Source organism: Eutrigla gurnardus (assembly GCF_963514095.1).
Source record: "Eutrigla gurnardus genome assembly, chromosome: 6".
Lineage (NCBI taxonomy): Eukaryota > Metazoa > Chordata > Actinopteri > Perciformes > Triglidae > Eutrigla > Eutrigla gurnardus.
Genome location: NC_139920.1, coordinates 23,640,811 through 23,664,414, shown reverse-complemented (window position 1 = coordinate 23,664,414; position 23,604 = coordinate 23,640,811). Strand labels below are relative to the sequence as shown.

Sequence of the window (23,604 nt, the reverse complement as noted above, 5' to 3'; positions counted from 1 at the left end):
GAACCTCATGACATTTTTATCACAATAACATTTCTTGTTGATAAAGTGGCACCAAACAGCTCCGTTCAGATAAACTACCTGCTGTAGATAAGCACACCAGCTCCCATATTTAACTCTGCATATCACTAGAAATGTGCTCAGCGTCCCCTGCATGCGGGAGTCGCTCATTTTCATCCAAAGCTCTCTGATTTGATGCTTCAGACAGGTTTAGCCTACATCGTTCCCCTTGCCTTGGAAAAAGCTCGAGGACATTTAGAGTAAAAAGTGTGTGTAAAAATATCTTTTGTAATGCGCTCTTTCATCATTTATAGCTACAGGCACCTGACGAATGGATATTGATCCTTGGGAGGAGTTTACCCAGAGTTCATCTATTTCCAATGCTCCTTTAGTAGCTACGCTCCTTGTCATTATTGAAGTTAAAGCCCCACGATTCTAAAGTGGTTTGCCAAAATGTAGCAGTGAAAAGGAGTGCAATTGCACGTCTGACTCGAGGAATACCTAATGAAAGTCCAATCAAGTCCAATTTTGCAAGATACAATGCAAAGGCGTCGATTTTCTCTCGGCCTCACCAGTTTGCATGTTGTCACACTCAAAAGTTTGCAATCCACAGAGCTATGCCAATACCATGCAACACTAAAGCTCCCCATATTGTCTTTCAAGCCCACTAATTTATATGAGCTCCTTTCATCTCTGCAGGCGCTGAGCCAACAGTCTTGTTTTCAGCAAAAATAAAAAAATAAAAAAGAAGGGAAAGATGCTCAGATCATAGATTCTACCTCATCCGCCCCACACCTTGTCCCTTGGCTCCTCTCTTCTCCCTCTCCCTGTCCAATTAAATACAGAGCCTTGGAACGGGGTGGTCTCGGTGTCTGGGTCGGGCAGATATTTTTGAAAACGCTCCCCCCCCACCCCCTCTAGATGCGCTCGGAGAAGTTTCAACAGGAGGATTATATTCTTTTTGTGTTGCAAGCAGGCAGAATACATTTCATCTCAGATCTCTCAAACTTCTCCTCCACTGTTGATGGGCACACTGGAAGGAAACGTAAAAAAAAAATCCAAAGTAAAAGAAACAAACTCGCTGACCGACACCGAGACAGACCGGGGACCATATCATCGCTTTTGAGTTGTTTCGTCTAGCCGAGATAGCCGGTGCTCCACCAGTGCTCCATACTTTTGTCAGTTCTGAGGTAAATATGGAGCGATGCCAAAATTAACTAGAACACTGTATACTTTCCTACAGCCGTTGACATAGTGTCACGTTACTCCAAGCTGGAGGATATTGATCGTTGACAGGCCCGTTTCATCAAAATATGCCATATAATGTGAGGGGGGGAATTATTGAGACATCAATTAAGATCAATTTTCTTATCCCTATCTGGTCAGTGAGGCGGCATTAGCATAAATATTGCAATGAATTAGCAAGTCTTAGCCACATGTCAATCATACGGAAGAAAGTCGAAAATAAAATACTCTTCCCTTTGTAGGCCTTTCCTACAATGGCGTATTAGGGCCACTGTTGCACTTGTAGTCATAGCACTGGCAAACATTCGGTCTTAGCGGAAGCAAGCAACTTTACAGCTAGCATCTTAGCCCATCCGCCCAATCAATAAACACCCATAAGATGACAATTTTGCCCATATTAAAAAAACAACAATAACCATCAACATCATCACCCTAAGGACGCGTTGTCACACGTTGTGATGTATTAATTAGAAAAATAAATGTGTACATTCATTGGAAGTTAGCTAGCATCAATGCCGGTTGTTAGCATAGTAATAAACTCGCAAATTTGCCACTTTATAAACTCGCAAATATGCTACTTTAAAAATTCGCTAATTTGTGATTTTAGAAAGTCGCAAATTTGCCCCTCTCTCGGCTCCGTTTTTTTCCTACAGTGGCCCAATATGCCGTTGTACCTTTCCCCTCTTTTCCAGTCTCCCTTTATTCTCTCTTATTCCCCATGAATGATCCCTCTCTCACTCGCCCCAATCACACCCCCCCACACCACCCTCCATCTTCTTCTTCCTTCCTCTCCCATCTCTCTCTCTCTGCTGCCATAATCCCTCTCTTTCACTTTCGCTCGGCACAGCTAATTGGTCACGTCTGCACTGTGACACGGGGACCTGACATAATTGCTGGACAAATAGCGAGGCATTTAGCTTCGGACCTGTCTCCGCTAAGCTGTACACAAACTCCAGCTGACTGGAAAGCCTAATTACCACTCCGAAACCCCGCAACTTGCTAATTGGCAAATACTTCCCAACAAAGAAGTATGTGTTTGCCCGGCTGCGCTTGTCTACATCTTTGTTTCCTTTCTTTAGTTCGAGGGTCCTGTGAAACAAACGGCGGCAACAAAAACACTACAAGAAATAAGCATGATACGAGTCATCAGAGAGGTCGGCCTACAAGTGTTACAAAATGTTTCATTAATTCCCTGAAATTGTGTTTCCAGGGGTCGCCTGTGAAGAGTCAGTTGGAGGGTGTCACACATCAGAGTTCTGGTCTTGTTGCACTATTCTGCTGTTTGTCAGGACAACGCTAATTGAACGTCCTGTTTAATTAGCTTAGCTCGGTCCAGACTTTCTCCACACACCATGCTGTTATTTTTCTCTCTCATACTCTCCTACAGGTCCTGATTGGACTGATTATCGCTTCCAAGGTTTTTCTGGCATTTGATTAATTCCTGTTCAATTTAACAATGCATTCCACATGTTGCACTCTTGTGGGCTTCCTTTATTTGACATGGTGATCATGACTATGTCATGACTATGAATAAATGAATCAATAATAGTTCTTGATTAGCAACATACTGTAGCTTACATAAGTGTTCAGAACATCAGAATGTTCGATCTTTCATAATTATATAATAAATACACGTTGCTCTCGAAGAATACGTTTTTCTACTCCGTCGTGTAGCTCCTCGATTGCTTCTATTCAAAGGAACATCACAGAGGATTATCCGATTGCAAAACCCCTGAAATATTTGCCCACCCGCTCACATCACCCCCTTCCCCCCCAAAAAGGGGACCCGACCTTTTCTGCCCCAGAACAAGAATCCTATTGTTGGGTGTTTGGGTGCAGCTGCATGGTCTTTTCTGTCTGACGGCTTGAGCATGTCTGCCAGGGAAACAATATTGGACGAAGCCGCGCTGCCAGGGGACCGGCGGGGGTGACCCGGAGTTCACGGTCGAAGCTGGACAGTTGGTGGGAATCTGTCACATGTGAGAGGCGCGGCAGCCTTCAGGTGCGGCGAGGCCATTTAAACAAGCACATCAAAATGCCGCCGTGGGAAGATAAGGTGTCCTCATGGCTGCCGTTATCAAGATAGAGGCTTAATTTAGTGTAAACAGAGCGTAATACCAGCGCCATGATGCATGAATCACATGGGCTTAGCGTGAAACCGCACTGACGTGGGCCCTGCTGCTCAGGGGAACAGGGCTCAACACATACAGCGATGCATACGCGATGCTCGCCGAGATAATGATCCTGCTTTCTTCCAGCCCCCCCGCTGAGCTTGTGTCCTCATCGTAGTTCAGCAGACATCTAGCAGGCTTGTTGTTTGTGTGTCTTTCTCACAAAACACTGTCTCACTGCAGTGCATTAAAGGCTCCGGGTATATTTACTCTGAAAAAAACAGTGCAGTATGCTGTGCAAAAACATAAATTATCCCAATATGGAAATGTTAATCTGCACCTACTTGAAATGTATTGATAGGGTTTAGACTCTAAGCTCAAAGATGGGCGTCGACTCGTATGAGCAGCACAATCAATAGGAGGCAAACTTATGAGGTAATCTTTTAATCAGCGAATTGACCCGCCTTGCAGGAACCATTTGTTGAGTACATGTCTGTCTGAACCTGTTACCGGAACAAAATCATTACACTGAATGAAAATGAACAATAATCGCTCTCAGTTTAGGCGACGTAATCATGAAGAATAACATCCCAACAAGCATCTGCTGGCCACTATTTCGTTAATGCGAAAGCGGCACCATTTATAATCTCGCTCGCCCCCTCGACTAAAGTTAATTAATAGCTTGCGCTTTGCACACATGAGAGATGGTCGTGACATTGCCAAGTTGAGGTCATTTTTCCCTCTCCATTGGTGTCATCGGTATAGGCAAGAAAGGAAGGGCCTTGTTCCCGCCTGACATCTCATTAACTGCTTGTCGATATTTATCAGTCTTAATCAGAACTGTGGCAGTCGGGTGTGATTACTTCCTGGGCGTGAAAGCAATCACACCTCATCCCTCCCACTGTCCTTGATTCACGGAAACAGTCTGGCATGTGGAAGTTTGAGAGGAAAAAAAGAAAAGATGGAATTGAAAAGAGCACATCCACAGCTTCAGCTTTACCACTCCTTAATACAAATATACAGCAAAAGATAAAATGCATCAGAATGCAAGCTTGGCAATTGTGTTTTTGTGCGTCCAAAACAAACAAAGGGGGTTTAGAAAACTGTCAAGATTTCACAGAAGGGCTACCTGGGTTTGTAATTTTACGATTACATTGACAATGGAAATACTTATTGCCATTACCGTGTCCCCCTCCCATCAAAATTTACATTTACATTTATTTTGTCTGTGAAATTATATTGTCAGTCACGAAAGGGATTACCAAAATTATTTTGTGCATTAATTCTACTCGTGTTTACATGCGGATATCATTATTTCACATTGCAACACCTTGGTGCTGTGTTTGCTCTCGATTAAGAAAATAAAACAGCAATAAAATGTAAAACCAGCAATAAAAATATTAATAATGGAGCAAAAATGCTAAAAAATCAAACAAAATACCCCAAAACAACAGCAACCCAACTCAATTGTGAATTAAAAATGCAAGGAAAAAGTTGCCCCGAGGTAATTCTATTTCCCATTATAATAAAGTATTCAACCTGCATGCCACCTATTGAAGCCAATGACGGGACAATTATTTACTTCCTATGAGCAAATTATGAACCTGTTTCGAGCACAGATCAAGGGGATCAATCAAGGGGAAAATAATCCCCTCATACAAACAAAGAGAGAAAAAGGTTGAAATTAAGGAAAACATAGATAGCCCAATGTGGTAGAACTATTATCTTTGTTAGAATCGACAGTTTTCAGCAGTGGGGGAAAAAATCATATGGGTACTATGTTGTATGTTTTTTTTTTTTTTTTTTAACAAACTTGTACGAATTAAACATGAAAAAACCCACCACACTAGTGGAAATAAAAGTCAGACCATCAGGTGTCCGGTCTTACCCTCTTGCCCTCACTAAGGACCTCTAACAAGGCCAAAGTGAAGCCTCCTAATGTCAGGTGGCAGGCAGACAAAGGTGAGACAACAGGGGGTGTCGGCTAATGTGCGAACATTCTTGCGGGCTGCACAGCTGTGTGGGTTCGGAGGCCGGCGAGGTGTTTTTATGTGGAACCAAGTGTCAACTCATTACGAACTCTCGCTTCACCTCTGTGCAACGCTAATGACCTGTAAAGAGTACGAGTCGCCCCGAGTTGTCACGAAACACAAAGGCGGCGGTCACAAAAAAACCCAAAGTGCAGCTTGAATGTAAGGCGAACGCAGCGTGAAAGCCGGCACGCTTTCCGTCCAATGAAATAAGATGAATCATGGAAAGTGGGACAATGTACGATTTCACAGATTAAGCGGCTGTGTTTTTTTTCTCCTTTTTTCCGCCGTTATCTGTTGTACTCTGCGACGCCACACCGATGTCGTCACCGGGGCTCGGCACCAATCGCAGCCGCTCACTGCCGGCAGAATGCTCTGATTGGACGAAAGTGACCGATATGCGACCTCGCCCGCGGCCAGACACTCGCATCATGGCGGATGGTGGGGTCAGGCAAAGGCCACATCGTGATGCATCTTGGGTAAAATGTGTCCTTCCCCCCGAGAAGGATGAGTTGTGAAAGCAGAAATGTAGGACAGCTGGTAAACAGAGAAGCTGGCGTTCTGCTAAACGAGACGCTGATTTAAATAAACTAATCAGACATTCACGTTTTAAGAATAGTTGGTGAGCGTCGTGCTTCATAGCGGTGTTGAGACAAGCCTAAACACACAGCGCTCGCACATCGCTCATTAACAAGGATTTGCATCAGGCCTAATTTAGCAGAGTGCACTATCAGGGTGTAAATGGTGTCCAATGAAGAACAATAAAGGCTTTCAACAGAGGCACAGTTAGCACAGGCAATTGCCTCTCATTATGTCCCAGATCGTTAGAGCCGCGTCATATTAAACACACGGAAAATGTGAAATGAAAGCTATGCTCCACACATCAAAGGCTGCCCATAAACTCAGTTTCTATAATAAGATTAGAAACGTGCCAATTTGTGAGGCAGTATTATATCGTACTGTATTTTTTATAAGTATTAATAGAGAGAGAGGAGAGAAAGAGGAGACCGTAAAAAGGAAATTGGTTGTAAGAGCATTTTAACAGCAGTGATGTCCTGTTTGTTCTTCTGCTCCCATTCACCTTAATCCTTCCCCCCTTAATCCTACACTTAACAGTTACTGTATTTTGGCACGCAATCACAGTGGAAGCTTTAATTACGCCTTTTTTTTTTTAGAAATTGCAGTTTCTATAATGATCACTGTGATATAATCGTCTATGACAGCGTATTACGGCCACTGTGAAAAAAATAAAACCAGAACTGAGAGAGGTGGGCAATATTCCGTGGCATAAAGTGGCAAATTTGCGAGTTTATTACAATGCTAACAACCAGCATTTATGCTAACTAACCTCCCATGAATGTACGCATTTATTTTTTCGAATGAATACATTTTGTTTTGTTTGGTATATGGGCCAAATTGTCATCTAACGGGTGTTTATTGATCGGGCGGTTGGGCTAAGATGCTAGCGGTAGCTTTCACTTGTTGTCAAAGCAACGGCAAACATCAGGTTTAGCAGAACCAAGCAACTTGTTTATAAATCGGCTATACATATGTATTTTTAAGTGGCAATTCTTTTTTCTATAGTGGCCCTAATACGCCGTCGTAATCGTCAGTAACTAAATTCATACTTTAGTTATTTAGAATTTTGGCTATGTCGAACTACACAGTTCAATTATGACTTTTGCATCCCTTCAGACGGTTGCATCTGCACCCGGACAGGTAACCACTGTGTGTGTGTGTGTGTGTGTGTGTGTGTGTGTGTACACAGTTGTACCTCTGGCCGTTCGTGCTTACTTACATTTCTTCACGCTCGGCTGCAAACATGTGCGTGTCTTCAGAGGAGCCGGTTCTTGTTGTGTTGACACATGAACGGCATCCCTCCCTGATGGGAACAGGAAAGAAAGGATTAGCAGCAGGTTTAAAAAAGAAAGGAAAGAAAAAAAAAACACCTAGACATGCTTGACAACAATACAAGCACACACCTCCTACCGCACATGCTCCAGTGGTCCCGTGTGATGTGATAAAAAAAAAAAAAACATCACACGAGACCGTTGGGAAGACATGCACAGACACAGTTCAATCCAAAACAGCTAGCACTTCTCCTGGTACACCGAGCACGACGATTCAACAGAAGCAGCACCTGCACCTCACAAAAAACGTTTCAATAGCACAAATGCAAATTTAATGTGGCACATTATTCAATTCACTCCATTTCCATAGACGTGGGAACGCGACAAGATTTGATATTTTACTTCCATTTGATTTCCTACCGTGTTCCTCGACTCTGAATGTATCATTACAGATTTGCCTTTCCAGTAGCTGCATAGGCAATTAAAGGAGGCATCCACCGTCGGGGCCTTCTCAAAATGTGTTTTACACAGCAACTGATCAAGTTAATGTTTAATTTGAATGGATTTCAGGTCTATCGCCATACCTATTTATCCTCAACCTGCTGCTTCAGTTAGCGATTTAGTCCAGGTGCTTTTAGCAATCAGGTATGTGGTCACACATGTTCCCGTTCATTTCAGCTCCCTGCAAGCACACGGGCAAATAACAAAAGTACAGAAATGCACAAATAATTCTTACCCATTACTTTAAGCTGATAAATCACTCTGCTTAGCACTTAAAGAGTGTGTCCTTCCCTCAAGGGCAGAAAATAATAATAATGACAGGGTGAGTTCTCGAGGCAAACTCGTACACCTCCGTTTGGAAATTTGGAATCGGTTTGAACTGCCGACCTTCTGGTGGAAAGTGCACTTCTCTCATTGTTGACTTGCCGCCGTGTGTGTGTGTGTGTGTGTGTGTGGGTGGGATAATGTGACCGTGGTTGTTGGCCGAGCCGGTTCTTTTTTTCCCCAGGACACACACCTTCTCACTGGACCGGTGATTATTGCCAGACATTATTGCCTCTGCCAGGGAACATTCCCTACATGCTCACACAAACAGTGCTCACAGAGGTGCAACCTTCACACACACACACACACACACACACACACAACACACAACACACACTATTATATGCGGGCACAAAACATGCATTCCTGCACACGGTTCACCTTGAACACAGCGATGCTTTCCCAGAGGACTTTGAGAACAGTGGAGGGGAATTGAATCGATTCGATGATAGCGGAGATGCAGTGATTATGGTAATACGTCTTTGTTATGGCATATAGAAAAGACGAGGAGGGGAAAAAACAAGCGAGCTCTAAAAGGGACGTTCATTTCTCACAACTCTTTCTCTTTTGTTGCCTCTTCTTTGATCCCTCCCAAGCCTTTGCCCCCCCCTCCTTCTATTCATTTTAATCCTGAACACCATCTGCCCCCTGCTCCGAGGGTCAAAGTGCGGTCATGTTTACTAAAACGGAGTTCAGCTGTGGTGAAAAATGATGACGTACTGTAGGTTTTTATTACAAAGCCGTCCCTTCCCTCCATCATGTTTTTCTTCATGCGCTTGCTGTCTCTCCTCCTGCTCCTCCTCCACTGCAGTCCCATATTCCAATTGAACATCTAGCAGAGATCTTCAATAGGGGGTCAATAGCAGAGTTACTGCAGGGGGTCCCCGGAATTATTTGATCCCAAACTTTTTTCCTTCCAAAAATTTAAATATGTTCAAAAATACACCTTGAACACCATGAATACAACCTATCATAAGCAAATATGAATCTTCCTGTTTGTTTAATATGTTGTGAAATTGTGATGTAGAAACGGCAATATAGAATTAAAATATGTTCTATAGCTATAAGAATCGGTCAACAATTATTATTTTAATGGCTTAGCATTGTATACATACATCATTACAAAGTACTGTTATAGGCTGCACTTCACATTATTATTGGCCGGTTTAATAAGCGACACAATTTTATATGATATGTAATAGGGGGTCGCTCCACAGGGTCAATATCAGCCTTGGGGGTCCTTGGCCTGAAAACGTGGAAGACCTCTGGCACATAGGAAACATGCTGCATATCTCTAATACTTTTCCTCACACCCACCATTTCAATTCAATGTAACAGCATCCTCTCCTGAATGTCTGTACATATTAAATATCCATATAAACCATCTTTAGTTTTACATTTATCAGACTTGTTGAATATAGTCCAAATAACTTCCAGGGTATTACTTCCGAACACACCGGAAGTACAAAACCATGTTACAAGACCACAACTTGACGTCCAGTGACCAAAGAGCGAGGTACAAAAGAATATTTCCAGCAGTCACCATCCACACATCCATGCTAACTTAATGTGGTGGGCATTTATTTCCTGAGTGCTGAGTGTTTACCACATGAAAGCTAAAAGGGCCTTTCATTTGCCTCGAAGCAGTAAATATCAGGCGTCGGCCATTACGCTCCGTTCTCTAAGTAAGAAGCTTTTTTACGGAGGCTTGAGACTTGGCACACGTACGTCTGCGACGCGGAAGTGAGAAGACTGCCAACGGTGATGAATAGCTTTCAATCAGGCCAGAAAATGGGTTCACACACCTCTCGGAAGGGGGTTTAGTCGTATAATTGCTGAAGAGAAGAAAGGCTATTCTGATTACTTTGTGGGAAATTCATTACAATCAGATAGGGTTCATCGGCGGTAAGCATAAAAAACATTTAACCTTGTGAAAAATGAAATGTCTTTTTAAGCGCATATTTGAGATCATTTGTATTCACACGAGATCGGTGAAAGTTAAACTTAATTTGTTTGAGGTACGAAAGTTGCCGAGGTTACGGAGGACTTTGCTGCCTCAGAAACAGGCAAGAACATACCGTATGTCATCAGTCTGTGGAATTAAATCAAGCTGAAGTGAAGCCATAGTTTCATTAATTGTATTACACCATTCAATATAGTTTGTATTTTGTTAATGTTATTTGGTTTGATGTCATGTTTGCTTTATTAATGATCACTCGGTTAGTTTAGTTATTTAGTTAGTAAATCAGTTTTTTAATTGTGAAGAAATCAAACCTGTGAGCACCAAATTGTGTGATATTTGGCAAAATTTGGCAATAATTGTATAAATATTATTATTGACTCATAGCTGGTTATGTTCCGTATCATGAAATACCAGCCTCATGCATCTTTCATCATTAGATGATTGCAGCTTTTAATGCCTGAGGACATGAACACAAACCTTATCAACAGAAAATTGAAAATGTCTGTTTAGGGAATGGAAATGGGCGTGGCAAAAACAAAATATGCAAGAATATTTAGTGTCTTCCTGGTCTCTCTTACAATCATCATGTGCATTAAATTGATTTGCATATAAAAGATTGTCAATAAAGACATTTGTGGAAAAAAATCCCCATGCTATTGATGTTTGAACAAGGCTGGCAAAGATGCACACGAAAAAAAACTGTCCCTCTCTTTCCTGAATTCAGTGTTAGCCGCCCCCCCTTTTGTGTTAGCGAGCATGCAACATTTCACCCGTCCCAAGCCAGTTAACCTGATCAGGACAGGTCGGCCAGCTGGCATAATGGGAGGGACAGCGGTCCCACTCCATCTCCAGTTAGCTCTTAAAGCTTGCCCAGCCGTGCGACTCCGTGTGAGCGTGCAGGCATGCTTGGCCCCGTCCCGAGGAGATCAACCTGCTTTGGAACAACAAGACAGAGGCACATCCTCGCTGTGCCTGCAGCCAATAATCAAATCACAAACAACCCTTAACACGGAGCTATTATATAATTACATCATATAAAAGTTTTTACAAGGATCGTGTAATGATTCGCTTTGATCAAAATGGCAGAGTACTGCAAGTACGGACATAAGTCCTTGGGTTTCAGCTTGCAATCTGGCATCGGGGAAGTAAAGTTACAATATGTAACTTTGATGTAAGAACCAGGCTTTGCCCTGTGACAGACTTCAACGGAGGGGGTTCCCAAAATTATTTGATTTTCTTCAGAAATTTAAAATGTACACATTATCATTAATACAACATCTAATAAGCAAATATAATGTAAATTTTAATGTGAAATTGTGATGGAGGAAGGCTAATAAAGAATTACAATATGTTCTATAAATATATGAATCTGTCAACAATTATTTTTTAATGGGTTAGCATTGTATACACACATCATTACAAAGTACCTGTATTCATGGCCCTATGGGATGCATTATGCATTATTACTGGCCTGGTTTGATAAGCAACACAATTTGATATGATATGTAATAGGGGGTTCGTCCACCAGGTCACTACCAGCCAAGGGGTCCTTGGCTTGAAAAACATTGAAGACCTCTGCAGCATTAAGAGTCAGAAGCCAGTTACAATAAGAATGGTGACATCTGAATGACTCCTCATGGTGAAGTCGCAACAGTCCTCTGCTGATTTCAGTGATGGATAGTCAATAGAAAAGACTCGCTTCAAACTAGAAAACCACAGGTTCAAAGGCAAACGAGAAAGCGATGGAAGTCAGCATCAGTATGCAACGCAACAAACCTCTGCTTATCATATTATCTACCAACTTAATACGGTCATGTGAGCGCTCCAGGATGGGTCTGTGGAGGTCACATGCAGACGGTTAGAAGTTGGATAATAAGGGGGGCTGCACTTGTTTAGTTCCAGTAACTCAGACTGCCCACCACTTTGTTGAGTCTCCAGAATCACTGATTCTAGAATTACACATGACCTGCTCGGTAAAAGGTTGAGGGCCAAGAGCCGGTCGTGTAGCAGTTTGCCCGAGCTGCAGCAATGGAGGCCGAAGACATCTTCCACGTCACCAGGAAGTAAACCGGGACTGAATGCATGCTGTAATTCTAGTTGTGTACTTAGATATATAACCATCACTGCACCACTCTCCTTTGTTTTATTCAATTCAAGGCCTGAGGCTAAGTTAGCATAGTGGACATATAGCATGCTAACCTGCTAACAATAGCCAAAATTAACATTTTAATGCACACATTAGTTTGTCTCTATCACAAACATATAAACACACATACATTATATATTCAATATACAGTATATGAGTCAATATATATTCAACATCAATCAGCAAAATGTTTGTTTGCATGAGCATATTACCTGCTGGTCATGTGTCCAAACTGCCAAATAGGAAGTGGGAGCAACCAAATGGGCTTTATAGCAGGGGGGACCAAGACTGTGCCATGTTTGAAATACAGAGGGGCGGAAGTTTACTCAAGGAACTTCTTTTTAAGTGTACCCTCAAAAATTCATGATATTAATTTTCTGTTTATGGCTTCAGTCTGGCTAATTAGATAATAGATCATAACTAGACCCGCTTTTTATTTATATTTATTTATTTAATACATAATATCATAATAATAAATCTTTTTTTATTCATTTTTCTGTCAGGGAAGGCGAGGCAAGGGGACAGAGCAGACGTTTTGTGCATGGCGAGCAGCTTTTTGTGGAGATGGAGGGACCCGCCATATTTAGAGCCCTCATCCAGCGCGTCTATCGATGTTGAAACCGGAGCAGGGCAAGGTGGAGACAAGTCAGACACAAGCTGACACTGTTGGCCTAGCCGAACCAGTGGGAGGGGGGGGGGACATCACGAGGTCACAGCCAAACTGGGAGCGTGGCGCCAGAGGTCAGCCTGCCGTTCAGCTCCCATGGGGGTACAGGACATGTTGTGCCCTCGCTCCTCAGGGTGCTCTGTTCTGTAGACATGCAATCAAGTAGACGGTCACCTTTGAACCTTAAGCCCGGTCTGGTCTAGACACATATGATAGTAGTTACCGCCGGGGAATCTGGGAAGTGACACAGGGATAAATTCGGATAGATCAGCCAACCAGAAAAAACACAAAACAAACATTTACTCAGATAATGATGGTTTCTGTATTTTATTTTGTTACTTTTTGTTAATTTTTCTGCGGTCAAATTTAGATGTTGATTTAGGTTGTCACCTTCGTCAGCTCAGTTTTGTTTGATGGAACCAATTTTGTCAAACATTGATCTCGTTCAATGTCACTTTAATATTAAATATAAAAATGTAATTTTTTGTGATTAAGTATTATTTGACATTTTGCAAAATGAAAATACAAGTGGAGCTTGGACATATTATTATTAAGTATGCATTCCTCAATCAATTTAACTTTCTTTTTGCTTTACAGCTTTACTTTGATAACAAGCAATACCAAGCTCGATGCCAGAAGTGTTCTCCTGTCTTTTATTTTTTATGCCTTTGTGGCTTTAATTCAATTCGATAAATCAATACAATATGTGCTTAATCCAAAAGATAAATCAATGATTTTATTATGACAGCATAACAGCAAATGATCTACGACCGTTCCACCTTTGAAACTGAATATTCTATACAACTTAATATTGTTTCATTTGCTTCCCCTCGAAGACTGCCACATTATCCAAAGCCATTACCTACCTCTTTCCAATTCAAGCTTACTTTGCCCCAAAGTGGAATAAAACACGATTAATGATTTCAATTACCCTGACCCTGCTCGCCGTTTACAGTGCCCGAAGTCTGGGCGAGGGAGCCGTGCTGCATAAAAGCCAATGGTGAAGGACATTTACTAGAGGAATGATTCAGTGAAGGGACTGGCAGTTTTTGCTGGCTCATCAGTGCTGGGAACAGAGCTTCTCTTTGTGCCGGAGCCTTCCTATTGCTCGGCGTGGAAACCACATTGTAGATTCATGCTTCCGATGCTGCTGGCCTGCCATTCTCTTTTGCAGCTTCTCAGGATGGGATACCTGTGTAATTGGTCTCATGAATTTTCAGAACGTCTTAAAATGTAAATAACCTGCCCTGGGCTTGAAAGGATGAGAAAAATACATTTTTTATATCTACATGAAAAAACGAACTTAGGAGGTGAATGAGAATATTTTAAAAGTGAATTATCATAGAAGCGAGGATGGAAGATGGTTGGGTATGTTTAAAATATATTCATGTATATTTATAACTTTAACTACATACATTTAAGCTCATTCAAAGCACCGTTTCCATTACAGAGTCTAAAATCGTAACGTTGTTAAAAATGTTGAACAATCTTGTGTCATCAAAATGGGACCCCAAGACAATGTTAGACTGGGGAAGACCCAATGAAGACCACATTATTTTCTATTTCATATTCATGCATGCCTGCATAGAGCACTGCTCCTCTTTTCATAAAATGTAATATAAATGTATACCACATATGTGAAAATGCATGAGCGTGAAGTATGAGAATGCTGTGCAGAGTCAGCATTGTATAATATCGTAATGGAATCTCATTTAATCAACACAGTTGATATGTTGTCTGAACCGACAACAGAAAGCAAAACCTTTTTTTCAGATTAAATACAGCTTTCATAATACACTAAAATACAAAAAGAATAGGAGTTCAATTTGGTTTAAGTTATACGGTCCAATATTATCGAATTATAATAATCCGTCAGCATTAAAACTGCATTAATCAATGAATTTCATATTCAAATGTACAAAGATGACTCACCACAGCTCATTATCTCGGTTTAAGAGCCTGTGTATTGACTGTATGGTTGAGTCTCTGGAGCAGAATGAAGGTTGGACTTACAACCATCTGGTGAGCAAAACACCATTAAAATGCTACAAAATGTTGCTTTGCTTCTGTTGTGAAAGCTTAAAAAAAACACACACACACATAAAACACTTTTGGGAACATTTGCCATGAAAGATGTAAAAACGTTTGAACACAATGTACTGATATACAGTAGGGTTAACACAACCCTGACATTAACCATATCCATAGTTGATTTAGTAGACCCAAGCATTTTATGAGACTGTAGGAAAGGTCTCTCTGATTTAGAGCTGCACGGTTTAGCAAAGAAAAAAAAAAAAGAAAAGGGAAGAAACATGAGAAGAAAAGGTTTTATTCCTGCAGGGTTCCACGCTAAAAATGCACACGCTCTTAGTACAGTAAGGTCCTTTGGATAAAAGCATACACCATATGAAAAGAAGATGAGGCGAGGTGATAGAATGTGGGCATGCTTTGAGAGTTTTCAATTAGGAGGAGGGGGGGTTTGGCTTGAGGTCAGAAAATAATACCTTTTTATTTTCATCTTCACAGGCGAGGCTGAGAAGTCACAGGCATGGCTGCAGATTAACTGAGGCAGCCCACTCTATCGGGTCCTCCCCAAAGTCAAGACCTGCATGTTCTCCACATAGAAACCCCCCCTTACGACAAAGATGCTTCGGCACGTCTAGGATATTAAAGAGTGGAGAAAAAAAATTATATCAATTAATAAAAGCACACACAGGATTTTCTAATTACCTCAAGTGCTTTTAAAGGGTAAGTGATAGCCGGAGCTGGCTGACGATACTGCACTAGCACATTAAATAACTGAAGCAATTTAAATATTAGATCACAGTTCGTAGGTGCGTTTGATGGGCGATTCTTCAGTGCTTGAGGTGATACCTTTGCCCAAGTGAGGTATCATTTAGTGTCCCTGGCGTTCTTCCCCGCCATGCCATTGGATACGAGGCTCTTGTGACCCAGGACCGATTGTCGCATTGGCAGAATCCAGGCCCGTCATTCGGCACGGGTGTTAAGTATCGGCGTGTTGAACAATTATTAAGACAAGACAAAAAAAGAAAACAGGTGTCTCTCTATGAGCTACACTTCAAAGCCGCCTCGGTGGCCTTTGAAGCCACAGCGCGCCGATGATACCTGGGCGCAACAGAGAGACAGCGATCCCATTCGAGCATAATTCCTTCCTTTTCACGAGTCCGCCGCCGAACAAATAGGACGAGAGGGGAAAAGATAGAAAAACACAAAACAAAAGGTGTTAAGTGGATTCTTTCGTCGCCTGTAATCTCCCTCCCGTGCTGCCGAAACGCCTCTGGAACTCGGGAGGCGAGGTCGGACAGTAACAATGTCCTTTTCAAGCGGAGCGATGAAAGAGTTTCAAGTCATTCCCTATTCTGTGTGGGCCTTTGTGCCTCTTATCCACTTATTCAAATCAGTATAAATGGCAATGTGTCATATTAGCAGGCTAAGCAAAAAAAAAAAAAAAAGAGCTGGAAAAAAATGCTTTGATATGTATGGAAACAAAAGTGAAAAGACTAGCAGAAAGGGCAACGTGAACACACAGGCCCAATCCACTGATCCTCTCTAGGCCGCTTTGTGACATTCCCCCCGCTTTGGTGGAGGTTACAGACAGCCAGTGTGTGTTCATGTGTGTTGTTGTCTTAGTTATGCGTGTGTGTGTGTGTGTGTGTGGAATCAATGTGATTTAAAACTGAAGGCCTTTTTATATGTCACGGACAATGCTGTCTTCACACACAAGACACCTCCCTCTACACGAGGAAAAGGAATTCTGGGAATATCAGCTAACCCGGACCGAGGGCCTCAGATTGACACAGCGGACTTAGACTGACGGGCTACGAAGAAAAAAAAAAAAAAAGAGCGAGGGAGGTTTTCCTGGGGAGCGGCGTCAAGGGGGCCGGAGATGTCAGCGGCGTATCCATCATCTCCGCATATTAGTGAATGCAAGAACTATGAAGCGTAATCGTTAATTAGCTGGGGGGCATGAACTTGCCTTGAAAGAAACCCGGAACATTCCAAGGTCTTCCCACCCTTCCCTCATGCTTTCATTCGTCTGCCTCCCTCCCTCCCCTCCCCAGTGGCCCTATCTCTCCCTTTACACACAAGTGAGGATCACCGTGGCCCTTCTTCACCCGTTTTATCATTTGAAAAAACAAAAGGAGAGAAAAAAGGAGAGGGTTTTGGGGGGGGGGGGGGGGGGGTTCCATTCAGACTTCTGAGAATGTTTCTAAACAGGATTAGAATTGGTTAGAATAGGGGTAAACAGCGGCATGCTGCATGGGGGGCCAATGGGATGGGAGTTTGCTCGAAGGGGCTGGGTGGGGAAGACAATGGTTAGATTAGCCATCTGTGGGGCTTCTGGTGCCCGGCGTCATTAACCGGCTTAGGGCCCCACAGTAACACCAGACACCCCCCCCCCCCCCCCCCCCCCTCTATGCATTAAGCATGGAGCCTTGTGAGACTCATGTGTGTGTGTTTGCGAGGATGGTTGGGTAACAGGAGGGAGATGGACGACAGTGATGGAGGTAAATGTCTGATGAGGCTGATAATTGCATACGCAAACACACACATACGCGCACACGCATAAGTAACTAACTGTGTTTGCCCACATCTGCTTGCACACTTAAGCCCCTTGCCCGGCACGCAAAACACACACAGAGAGAGGACGATTTTGCATAACATTCCCCCATGACACCAACATGCCCCCCACCCCTGCACCCCCCCACCCTCCCAGTCTCAGGCCCAGCTCAGAGGAACACAGTTTGACATTTGCTTTGTCTCCTTTTTTTTGTCTCCCGAGTAGATCGGTGCCATTTTGCATATCACTATGCGTTGCTCACACTGGAACACTTATTCAAGTATTTACCACCAGGCAGGGAGGAGGGACAGCCAAGCGGAAAATCTAGTCCGCTCACAATGGGCATTGACACTGTTTTGATTCAACAAATGGGGACGTTTGATGGGTATACTCATCGCCTGCCGCGTCGCCCTTTATCCATACTGTGCATTTTCTCGTTAGTGTCGTTATCATTTTATATTGGTTGACACTGATATTTCACTTACTTGCATTTTTATTTTTCAATTTGAATATATTCACCTGTTTACTGTGGATGGGGGCTTAATATAATGATTTATTGCACATACCAGTGATGGAAATTGGAACATGCAGGAAAGAAATGGGGTGAACAGATGAGACAAAAAGACTAAAGAGGACACAAAGAATGAACCGAGATGAACTATTACACGTCGGGAGTCATATTTTATCTTAACCGGCCGCAGTCTCACAGGCGGACTATAAATCATTCAGGGCCCCGCGCAGTTAACAGCTCTCCATGTTGACTCATTAAGACTTACCCCCTGTCAAGTGTTTATATTATGGCCCTGACATAAATACGCAGTTCACTGTATGAGGTGGAAATTCATGCGGTTCACAATGACTGCGGTGCAATTACCGTGACAACCTGTCACTGTCAACCTATTTGTAAACCCTGATGGCTTTTTGTGTCATTCCCGAAAAATATCATCATCTGTTCTTTGACTGACGTCGTCTCATTAACTTCTCCCCTTTTGTTTCTTTTCACAACCGTTTCAAATTATCCCTTCGTTTATTCCACGCCGTACGAGCGCTGACAAGTGAACACGTGAACCTGTAAAGGTCAAACAGGAAAAACTCTGTTTCATCATCCTCGCTGGTTATTATGGCGAGTGGCTTCACTACTGCGCTTGCCACTGGAAGATGTGAAGACAGAAATGAGGCTGATGTCTTACCATGGCGAAAGTGTCATTTGAGTGAACCTACCGTATCATACAAACCCTCAGTTAAATCATGTAAATATTATCAATGTATATGCACAGTGACACTTATTTAAAATAAATGGAAGCAGGAGGCATTACTGTTATGATCGAGATGTCATTTCCCCTCAATTTGATGTGCCATAGAGCAAAGAGCTTCCTGCACTCTCTTTTGTCACACATCGCTAGCAACCCTCTTTTTCACCTCTGTTTAACTCTTAAGTTCAAGGCTGGGTCACTGCACTCTCCCGTTCTCTTTAGCAGCATGACACCTAGGTGTGTGTGTGTGTGTGTGTGTGTGTGTCTCTTACTTGGTATGTGCCATTGTCAGCCCCCTGACATCTCAATCCTCCATATTGGTGAAGAAGGTGCCCTACATTTGATGTAATTGCCAGCGTGGAGAGGCGAGGGGAAAAAGAGGACTACAAGTGATGAGGAACCGGTGGGAGGAATGGAATGTGCTGCATTGGTTTAAATATGACGGATGGGGGACAGAAAGAGGTAATAAGCACTGACGTCTGACAGGATCAGGGCCGCGTTACGAAATGTCGGTAGGAGCTGGTTTGCTTTGGTTGAATAAAGAAGTTCACTTACCTGAGTTCCCCTGAGTAAGGGCCACTGTAGGGGGGGGACAGAGCAGAAAGATGGGGGCAAATTTCGCAAAAAGTCGCAAATTTGAGAGTTTAGAGAGTGGCAAATTTGCAGGTTTATTACGGTGCTAACAACTGGCACGAATGTATTTTAATTAATACATCACAACGTGTGACAACACCTTGTTAAGGTCCTTAGGGTGATGGCTGTTGATGGTTATTGTTGTTTTTCTTTATATGAGGCCAAATTGTCATCTGATAGGTGTTTATTCATCGGGCGGTTGGACTAAAATGCTAGCGGTAGTTTTCAGTTGTTGTCATAGCAACGGCTTACATCCGGTATTAGCGGAACCAAGCAACTTGTTTATATTGGCTATGACAAGCGAAAGCTACCGCTAGCATCTTAGCCCAACCTCCCGATTTTCTAATTTAAAAACTAGCAACTTTTTTTCTCTGAATATTGCCCACCTTTCTCGGTTCCGTTTTTTTGTTTTTGTTTCCCTACACTGGCCCTAATACGCCTTTGTACTTTGTGTGATGTCATCTCTGAGAAAAATAATCACAGCTATAATCAAACCAGCATTATGCACAGTCACGGTAGGGTCATCAGACTTCCTAAAAGCCCCCTGCTCAAGCAATTCATCATCCCCCCATCTTTCATTAGCATTTGTCCTGTATGGCAGACCATCGTACACTTTAAGTCCCCTTGTGCATGCTAAGCATCGAACATGAGGCGATTTTTGATCACACTGATGTACAATGATACATTTAAACAAGGCTCCCCCCCCCAACAGGCCTTCCTGATTGGCTGCTAGTGAAAGTTAAACTGGAGGAGAGCTGTTTGCTTTGGACTGATTAGTACCATCGTCCCCATTAACCCTTCTGATGGAGCCGCGGAACTCAAGTGCCACTCTGCAATGACGACCGTGTGCAAACGAGATCCCGATTAATGGATCATAGAATTGTTCATTAGCACTCCACCTGGCAGAGCGGTGCTTGAAAAATGCAAATTGGTTGTTGTTTTTTTTTTTACTCCCCCTCTCACAATCACCTTTCAAGTGATATTTGAAGTCCCGCCTCGCTGTTCCTAACGTTCGGGTGTGAGTGACTGGATTGGGGGTCGAGGTTCAGCTCAGACACACTTCCACTGGAAAGTGCTTGTTAAAAAAAACCCCCACCAGAGCTCTCCACTTCTTGTTTCTGGTCAGCCAATTCAGCAGAATGCTCAAAGCAGGTGAATGTGTTTAAATGCCCTTCTGTAGCAGCCGATTGAATTATTAAAAGGCCCGTCCTTGCAGATCATATCTGATTCTCAGGTGTGACTGTACGAGGATCAGATTCAGGGGAAATCTATTATTTATTGTCGCCAACATCACCCTCATACTCAACCCAGACCCCTTCTGAAATACATCGCTATGAGTCAAAGAGGTGGTTTCCATCTTTAGGGAGACACGCTGAAGCCTCTTCCACTAATGTATTCATCACAATGACAGCAATGTGTTCTTAATGGGGTGCTAATTATCTGCATTAAACACACCATATAAATCGCCTTGGCACTTAACTTGGCGTTATATTGAGCAAAATAATAATAATAAGGTAATGTAATTGCTGCTTTAGAAGAATACGTGAATTATGTACATTAAAATAGAAAATGCTGTTATTGATGAATAATAATGAGTAAACGCCATAAAGTTTAACAGATTCTTTATAATTATGGGATACAAATATGAAGTTGAATAGCCTACTGTTTGATCATACAAACATGTTTTTCAACCTTCATGTTCTAATGTGACCCTGGCAAGCAGCTTGTTTTTTTATTTTTATATAAAAGCAGGATTTTATGCCACAACATGTATATTGCATGTCCACTGAAGATCTGAAGAAGTACATATGACCTGATGCACAAGTAATGATTAACAGCTAACCAGACGCTATTTTCCTTTATAAACAATACTATAAAATATCATACATATTACATTTGAGAAAGACAGTTAAGAGTGAGCAATTCATTTAAAATGAGAGTAATGGTCATAGAATTACACCTTTGATAGTTGTCTCACATAGGTATCCATGATACAGGATTTATAGTATAAGCACCATTATATCATCAAAGTTATTAAAGAGCACTAAAAGGTGGAAATAGTGGAATATTCTATGATTACAATAGCATATCTTCACCTCAGTGTAGCCAGTGAAACTTGCTAACATGTGCTCCACTTCAGTCACCACGATGTGATTAAGATGAAAATAAGATCTTGGTTGATTTGTTTGAACATTGAACGATTTTTTCATATTTTCACAAAACAAGAAAAGATCTTTCTCTGCAGCCGAACGTGTCGACCTCCGGCAGCTGATTTATGACGCCCTTCAAAACACTCATCACACCTCATGTGATCCAAATGATACACACTGACAGCAGTTCTTAATTCATCTTCAGATCTGCCCTTTTGTGGCCTGTTGTGGCACAGGCTATTTTCTGGAACTCTCCGTCAGGGCGCGTTCTTTCGGGGGGAGTGATGGAGAAGGCTCCGCGGGGGATTGCGGAGATTAGGTGTCTTCCTAGATTAGGGCTGACAGGGCGCCATGGCTCATCCCCTCTTTCCCCTGGGTATTTACACAGCACTCGACTTGCCCACAGGTGGCTAATATGCTGCTAGCTGGGTCTCCTTCATCCCCTATATGGCCTTGTGCACATATGTGCTCGGGTGTAAAAAGAAAAGAGAGTGATAGATAGGAAAAGTATAAAATGTGCCGAGAGGCCGCTGCTTAATCAATCAGGCAAACAGATAAAGAAGTGTGAGCACACAGATGTCTTAACGCTGCAATAGCACACGATGGAATGCACGTATACGCAAATGCACTCGCACACTTTCACACGGGCGGCCCGGCGTTGCTCCACTCGCTGTACGCGCCCGTGACTAAAGGCTTCACGGGTTTCTCTTCTCTGAATGGTTGCAGCTGGTGTCAAAGGCAACTGAGTCCAACAGCTGCTATGTAAAAGTCCGCAGATGTGTTTTTGGGCCCAGGTATTGCCTGTCAACTTGTTTCGATATTTCATATTTGTTTGATCAAGGATAAAATATTGTAGTGAATCTACTTCCAGGCAATACACGACCACTTCTGGTCTTCACTTGGAATTTCAAGACATTTAAAAGACTTAGAATAACAATTTTCAAGTTTATTATTATTATTATTGATACTCTGTTGAAGCCACGCCTAACAGAATGCTGCTTGCTTATAGATTCTACCAAAGAAGAGCTTTCAAAAGGTACGATCACAGAATATGACGGACGTAACAGTTTGCACTAAGAGGTTGTTCATTCTTTGGCCTATTGAAGGTCTAGATGCAGAAACCAGAGCAAAGATTGGTCCAGTATTTCAGGACATATCTTGTGTATTTGCTATTATTCCTCTTTTAAAGATAATAGTTTTTGAAACATTGCTGAGAAGAGTCTGAGTTTTACGACCTGAGATGGCAGCAGGAGAGAACACGCACTCTTGGTCGACCTCCCTAATGGAACGAGGATTCTGACTTAACATCCAGAGAGAGTGTTAGTTAATCCCACAGATGGTTCTCATCATGACTGTTAGTAGAAATAAAAAAAGAAACACATAGCCACGAGCCAGATCTCCAACTTTTCGGACCGTTTGGAAAAGGGAAGACACTTTCAAAGAATAATTGGCAGACGATTGGATGAACCATCTGTCCGTCGGTCAAACTCTGGCTGAAGCTAGAAAATTTTAGTGCCGTTCTTTGCTCTTCTTTAAATGAAAAGAAAACTCTCCAGTTCCGAAACCTCTTACCTCTATTGTTTTGAACAGTTACCTCTCTGCGTTGTCTCCCACACGCCTAAACCCCGCCCGTCGCTGCCAATAACTCTACAGGACACTGATTAGTCCGGACTCTTGTGACCCGGACACAGATGCATTACTCGAGGCTTGACGGGATAGAGTTACATCTTGCATGATCTTGCAGGAATCCAGCTGCCTCGCAAGGTAAAAAAAAAAAAAATGGAGAATTGTATAAATCCAGGTACGTTTCATCAGCCTGTCAGACACCCGGTGTTTTATTGGTATATCATTATCAGTGATTTATTTGACTGATTCCAAAGTCCTTTGTTTAACATTCAAGCTCATACAGGTGACTGTATGACACGCGGCTCAGATTCCGTTGATGTGTTGACACACAGTGTGAATCATTAGTCAAATGTAAATACAGGAAAAATCAGCAGCCCAACAGTCACAAGTTCAAACAGTAAGTACACTTTTACGCATCGTAGTGCATGCATCTCCAGTAATTATGTGCATGTACATTACATGCATACATCTCTTGGTACACTGAGCAGAAACGTACCAACCACGTGTAACACGTTGCCACCGTGGT

The 23,604-nt window shown here is 42.5% G+C and overlaps 1 protein-coding gene across 1 annotated transcript in view; it reads left to right on the top strand.

The window, feature by feature from the left end:
• Nucleotides 1–14,296: 14,296 nt before the first annotated feature.
• The window catches only part of b3gnt7 (UDP-GlcNAc:betaGal beta-1,3-N-acetylglucosaminyltransferase 7), a 283,633-nt gene continuing 274,325 nt past the window's right edge, over nt 14,297–23,604 (top strand). The window contains exon 1 of the mRNA XM_084012030.1: nt 14,297–14,300. The gene's annotated coding sequence lies outside the window, so the exon portion shown is untranslated. The remainder of the gene's footprint in view (nt 14,301–23,604) is intronic.